Source organism: Dermacentor variabilis, chromosome 3 (assembly GCF_050947875.1).
Source record: "Dermacentor variabilis isolate Ectoservices chromosome 3, ASM5094787v1, whole genome shotgun sequence".
NCBI classification, from domain to species: Eukaryota; Metazoa; Arthropoda; class Arachnida; order Ixodida; family Ixodidae; genus Dermacentor; species Dermacentor variabilis.
In genome coordinates, this window is record NC_134570.1 from 122,818,285 (window position 1) to 122,825,268 (window position 6,984).

The 6,984-nt window shown below is 48.1% G+C and overlaps 1 long non-coding RNA gene across 1 annotated transcript; it reads right to left on the reverse strand.

Moving 5' to 3' along the window:
* Nucleotides 1-203: 203 nt before the first annotated feature.
* On the reverse strand, nucleotides 204-1,419 carry LOC142574146 (uncharacterized). Its single transcript, XR_012826436.1, has 3 exons — nucleotides 1,224-1,419; nucleotides 436-497; nucleotides 204-272 (listed from the first exon to the last, which is right to left on the reverse strand). It is a non-coding gene; the product is annotated as an uncharacterized LOC142574146 (long non-coding RNA).
* Nucleotides 1,420-6,984: the final 5,565 nt, after the last annotated feature.

Genomic DNA, 6,984 nt, shown 5'->3' on the forward strand with positions numbered 1-6,984 from the left:
TATTTTACGCCATTTACAGCGACAGGTTTCAGGTCCTCTGACAGCCATGTCACATCCATTATAAGGAATTCATTGTCCAAGCCGTCTGCAATTCATCGATAACATTACCATTTGTCATGGCGTTCTTTGGCCATAGCTGGCCCTTGCGCCGTAAAACACCACACATCATCATATTACCAAGTTTATCATGCAAGTCAGACACTCACTGGAGAAGTCTCATTGAGAGCTTAGTGGTGTGTCCACGCTGGGGTAGCTTTTGCTGGGCAGATCACCTGCAGATGCGCAAGCAAGGGTATCGCTCCTGTCAGTCTGGTTTCTATCCGAAGCCACATAAAGAACTAAAGCCCAGTCTCATTGTGAAATAACTAGCAGTGTTATTGAAGATTGCTACTTGCAAGTTTATTACTAAGGTTATCGCGAAAATTGGACACTCACCGGAGAGGTCTTTGAGATGACAGGCCTGCCCACGCTGCGGCACATTGTGCGGGGTGGATGACCTGCAGATGCACAAGCAGGTGTTTGAAGAATATTCGAAATGATTATCGTTTATGAACAAAGGCATAGCCGTTGTCAGTCGACTGGTTTTCTGCCAAAAGCAACATAGAAATCTGAAGCCCTGTATCATTAGGCAGCGGCGGCTGTCCAAGTAAGGGATACAATTTTGGGGTGGGGTCGTGACATGACGTTCCCTACAATCACAGAGGCAAGTCGGAAAGCCCTTTACAATTCACCTCAGCCTCTGTCAACGTCCACGTAAAAAACGCAATAATAATAAGCATGGGGGGAGGGCTAATTTTGTTGAGTGATGAACTCAGTGGTTTCCCAAACATTCTTAAAACAAGGTAAAATTGAAACAAATTGGCAAAGAACACGACTACTGGTTAAGACCGCCAATTCGCTCAAATGGTGGCCTCGTTGAACAAACAAACAATGCTAAGCATTTCACATTTTACTGCGTTCTTGCGCTACAAACTCCAGCCAATTTTTCGCATACTTCCCCATACTGTCCTGGACTTAATTTTCTTAGCAACGTCTACATGAAAAGGAATGTCGTCCTATACAGGATACTGAAAACATATTTTTTATCTGTAACTTCACCTAGAAATCTGAGAAATATTTGTGTCACGTTAGCAGATTAAGGCAGCAAATGCATGTTACAAGTGATGTTGCATTGTCCTTCGCGTAACAATATGAAAAATATTTTCTTCAAAGGCAATAGTTACCATTCACAGTGGAACGCTCGGTCTCCGGACTGGACGTATCCAGCGGGCAAGTATCCCGCTCGCTCACGGGGGAACTGCAGGAGGAATGTGCTCCTTGGAGGCTTCCTGCTTATATGCCAGCGTATGACATACCATACACCTAAGCCCACGCATGAAACCAGGAAGTTAGGCCCATCCACTGCCTTACTTTGCCTAATGGGAGAATGGTGGGCACCCAGTGGCGTAGCTAGGTCATCTGGCACCCGGGGCCCGTAGGTCTTTTGTCACCCCCCCCCCCCCCCCCCGGGTGTAGTCGAGGAAGGCGAGGATATCGACAATTTCCGGTTTTCAGCACGGGTAAAACCGCCTTGGATACCGCGCACGTCCCCCGGGTCCCCCTCTCCTTCGCTTTCTTTCCCAGAGATCGCGAATGCAGCAGGTATTCGCGGCGAGGAGTTACGGAGTCGCCATCAATGGGAAGCGCCTCGCTGGCGTAGTATGAGGGATCACGCGGCGCGCGCCCTATAGAGTTTGCTGTCAGCGGTCACTGAAAACACCACGCGGGAGCACTCCCGGACATTTCTGCAAGTACTTTCGAAAAGACAGAAGTTTCTCACTGTCTAAATAATAATTTTGGGCAAATTGAAAGCACAGAATCGTTTAGAGACGCTATCTATTTACCGAATATGTACAGTGAACGCCACTGTGCACGGTCACCGCGATGGCGTCTCCCGAACCGGCTTCTTGCGTGAAAGATAGGCAAACGCTGAGAGCAAACTATGTGAAATATGTACTTATAGTGTTTGTATAACTAAATGGAGCGTAATAGAATGAAGCCTCAATGCAGCGATCGCACAGCTCCTCAGCGACCGACTGCACGTCTGCATGCTCGTCCGCGTACTGTTTCGCTTTCGCCGCGTGCGCGTTTCCGCACCCTGCCATGAGCTTTAGGCCGCAGCATATGACCATTTGACAGTATACAGGCAACCATTGTTGCCTGGGCGCTATCAGAGCTGTTCAAAAATAATTTCATTGTAGAGACTTCGACGCCTACGGGGACTGTGATGTGCCGTCGCGACGATTCAATCTTTTTTGTTTTCTGAATTCTTGGACGTTTCAATATTATTTCTCGAGTTGCGTCGCACTATATGTTTATCAGTGCTCTCAGCGTGCGATTTCCCGCTGCTTATTTTTTTGTAATCCAGTGCATTAATTCATAACACAAACATGACCATATGCCATGCTTCTTTTTTAATGTGCTTCTTACCGCTCCCTTTCCCCTCCAGTGAACTTGCAAGTATCTATAGCATCGACAAGTTCATAGACCAAACCGTCATGACATTAGTCGGGCAGCGGACTCGGGCGAGCGTCTCAGTGCGCGTTTTCTGCTACTCACTGAACATCGCAGACCCGGCGCCGTAGCAGAAATCTTCCTCGGGTCTGTGCTTGCCGCATACCCGAGTTGTAGCCGACGACTGTGTGCCGGTTTTATGTTTCGCGAGCCAAGCTTCACGCAGCTTCTTGTCCTGCGACTGCGTGTGAATAACGCTGACACCGGCCTCCGTTGCGTACGTCTGGCACTGCGGCACCGAGAAGTAGCTTACCATGTTGCGCGCCTTCAAAGGCAGCCACTACCTATTGTAGTGCGTTCCAGCGTTGTAAAGGATACACTCGAAGCGCGAAAATCTCGCCACTAAATGAGGACCGCAGCGTACGAGGGAATTTAAACTCTCGTTTTCCGCTCGCTTCGGCGCCCCCGAAGCAGCCGACGCGGCCGCTATGTCCACGTGATCCCTAATAGCACGTCACGCCGACGGTGGCGCCAGCTTTTCCAGTGGTGGAGCTCGAGGCCAGTACACGCTGTTTTTCCGCGCCAAATAACACAGGGTGCTGCAATGTTAACTTGTGATAAGCGCATGTGCACATCTGTCAGACTATAAGGCTTGGAAACCAATACAACTGCGGCATCGTAGAAAATACGGGTCGCATCACAAGTAAAAAAAAATTACCAAGTTTTAACCATGTTTTAACTACCAATTTTGACGGAAACATTTCATTTGCAAAATTGAAGGCCGACATTCATGTCTTGCCCAACAACAACTTCACAAAAATCGTCGTAGGTACTATGGCCCGCACTATTTTGGCTGTGGGCAGCCCTGAACGAAACAGACAGACAGACAGACAAAGAACTTTAATAACAAGGTCCTGAGAAACTTTGCCCTAGGGCAGAGCGAAAACGAAAATTAAATTGTGTCTGAGTGACGCTGATCTCCCCACCATATTAGAAAAACGGAAAACGCCACCTGCGTCCCTGCTTCGCGGGCGCCAATGTTATGACAATAACGAGTTCTCTTCATTCTGATCAATAAAGCCTTGTTTTTATTTGCTGCTATACGGACAATCGTGATTATCCGAGCTGCGGTACCACCAGAAGATTGGGAACAGAATAGAGCACGCTTCACGTCGATTCTTGGCGTCACCATAAAAAAAAGTAGACCGCGATGAAGCCCGTGCCAGCGAAACCTGTTGGACTGCACTGGCAATGGAGAGGGTTGAGGGATCAACCTCACTGGTCCACTATTTCATATTTCTTCGGCTACTGCCATACTGGGCGCCGCCCGCAGAGCCAAAGTACTGTAGGTTGTAGCAACCAAAACGATTTTGTTTAAGAAGCTTTGAGCTTCTTATGACTGAGTCCTCAATTCTGGAATTGAAGTGCTTCCTCTGTAAGTATAATTTATGGATTGTTAAGGATATGGTTATTACTTATCTGCCATATTTTTCACGCTACCGAATTCCTAGTAATCACAAAGACACATAACTTCATAGAATATCACCTTACAAAATTCACGTTGTTATTTTTTTTGTAAAATTCTGTGCAGCTGACACAGACACTGCACTTGTGACATGAAGTCACACAACCACGACAGTTTTCTTAACCGTTCGAGGGTAAGAAGGACAGCGTGAAACATAACGGCAGGTTTCGCAGCGGCTTCTCGGAGAGAGCAGGAGAGGGGAAGTAAAAGCGAGCTGAACATCGCGGCGCCCGCGACTATATACAGCCTGTCGAGTCATACGCCGCCAAACTCTTCGGCCGCACCGAGTCTGAAGACGATCCAGAGAATCCCATTCGCGACTTTTGACGGCCGCACTTATGCAACGTCGCTCTCAACGAACGCTTCGCCGTAAACGCGATCGCCGGGCGCGCTGGTTGAACGCCCTCTTGCTGCTGTCCTTGTTCGTCTTCGCTGCGCATTCTGAACGGAAAAGGGGCCCAAGAGCCTTAACGGCTTACAACGCCTCACTGTATGTCTAGCGACTCCTGCTCCCAGCATGAACGCACGACATGAGCGCACCCCACACGAAACGTTCCACTAAGGCGAATAGTTTAGCGACCATTTTGCGAAATAAATTTTTTAGCCCGCACATTCGTGCAATTATTTCGTGGGGTGTTAATAGAGTTGCAGCCGGCAATTCTTCGGCGCAACGCATCGGGTAGCTCGGGCTATTGGATACCGGAGCATTCTTTGCCATTTGCGCCCAGTCAAGCCGGCGGAAAGAGGGGAGTCTTCAGGCGTATGACCCCCCCCCCCCTCCACTGGCCCCTTGCACCCGGGGCCCACGGCCCCCCGGCCCCCCCTGTTGCTACGTCACTGTGGGCACCGCCGTTTTTGTGACCCATGTGTGGCCAAAATTTATGCAGTCCTGTGCAGTGAAATGTTTGCTGCAAATCTGGTACGATGAATCCAGTTGGCTGGCTGGCACTATCTGCAGGTCATCGCTTCCATTGTATGCCACTCATGCCGTCGACCTGCACAGGTGATCCAGGGAACAGTAGTACACAAATTGTTCACAAAGACAGATGACCTGCTGACAGTTGAAATAGCTACACGATACGTTGGTTTACGCACTTGGCAAAACAAAGAGCCCACTACAACAAGTACTTAAGTACTGCATCCATCACATGCCACCTAAATAGAACATAAAAATGTTATCCGATTATGTGCAGGGATTTTCCGGTTGCACTGCTAGCAAAACTAAAAATTCATATGTCTTTGTAATTGCAAAATAGTGGTTAGGCACATTTTAATACCATGAAGGGGCTGTTTAGTTTAACAGTACAATTATAGCTACTCACAGAGTCCTAATGGCTTTGTCTTTTTATTCAAGTAAGAGAAACAGCGAGCTAGAAATTAATGTGATACAAAACCAAGACACCTGTTGGCCCGTGGCACGCGAAGGAAATGCACCCCGGAACTGGGCGCTTGGCGAGGGTTCACTTGACCACTGTGTGGGCACCCTGGCACACAGCCCTAAACCCAGAGGGCATGGGCTGAAAATCATGGCAATATTGCAAAGAACACACACCAGAGCTCAGCGAATGGGCGCGACGTGCGCAATGTGGGGTTTACAAAACTAGCCAACGAGCGACTTTAGGATTTTAAAAGCGGCACGTACGGAACAGCTCTGTACGATGCACGAAATGCCAGACTGTCTTTCGGCCAATAGAAAATACATACACACAAAAAGGCATTAACAAAAAAACGTGCAGATCCCACGCACTGTGGGAATCGATGTAAGCGAAGCTTTGCCTGCTGTTTGCGTTCATTGATGTTATTTGTCGGTGATGTCGAGGGCATACGACAGTCGTGACGTGATGTGAAATGTCACCTTGCCGGCCCCACTGCTGTCTATTGTTCTGGCTCTGTTCGACGCTTTTGCGAGCCTCCGTCTCCTTGACACTAAGTGCGCGCTTCGGTGACATTCTGTGTTGTGGCGTTGTAACTCGCAGAACTGCCCTCTCTTTCTCTATTCCCTCTCCGACATTCTCCCCACCTCCTCTCACTACTGTTGTTGCTGTTGTGGGATATCACGGAGACAAGCACGGCAGCTCCTGCACTGCATATTTGGGGGGTCACGTCTAGTGACGGCGTCCAGAGGGTAATTATATTTGCAGACTCCCTAAACGTCGTAAAAGCCTTGAAGACACTCTATAAACGTAAAAACCTGATACTTACTGAGCTCTATTCGATTCTCTGTGCAGCATATATATCTAACCAGCACGTCACAATATGCTGAGTAACTGGCCATAGAGGCATCGAGGGCAATGTACTAGCTGACCAAATGGCCACATCACTCACATCGCAAGCTATTATTCCTACGGCTGCTGTCCCTGTCACAGATCTGAAGCCTTTCTTACGAAAGAAACTGCGAAGCCACTGGAAACGCTTGTGGGGCATGGAAACAAAGAATAAGCTTCACTTTGTTGAGCCACAGTTAGGTTTCTGGCCCCCGAAAACGAAAACACGACGAACTGATGTCCTATTCTGTCGACTCAGGATAGGAAAGACCTATGGCACCCAGAATTTTTTTACTGACTGGAAATGAGCCACCAACCTGTGCTAGATGTGGTGAGCGGCTGACCGTTCTGCACGTTCTCCTGGAGTGTCGGGAAGCTGAAGCTGAAAGAAATAAACATTTTCCTCTTGTATATCGCCAGCACACCCCTCTCCATCCTGCAATGTTTCTTGGTGCAGAACCGTTCTTTGATACCGAAGCAGTTCTTGGTTTCTTGAACGAAGTCGACTTGCAAGTTTTTAGCCCCATAAATTCATAGCACTTTCTAGAGGATGACGCTGTGATGGTAGTTTTGTATAGCACATGCCTCCAGGCCCTTGCATCTCAACGACTCTGTTAAGGCAGCAGTGCTTATCGCAAATATTTATGTATAATATATTTCACAATATCGTCATTATTTCACAATTTATCTTTCGTGTCCATT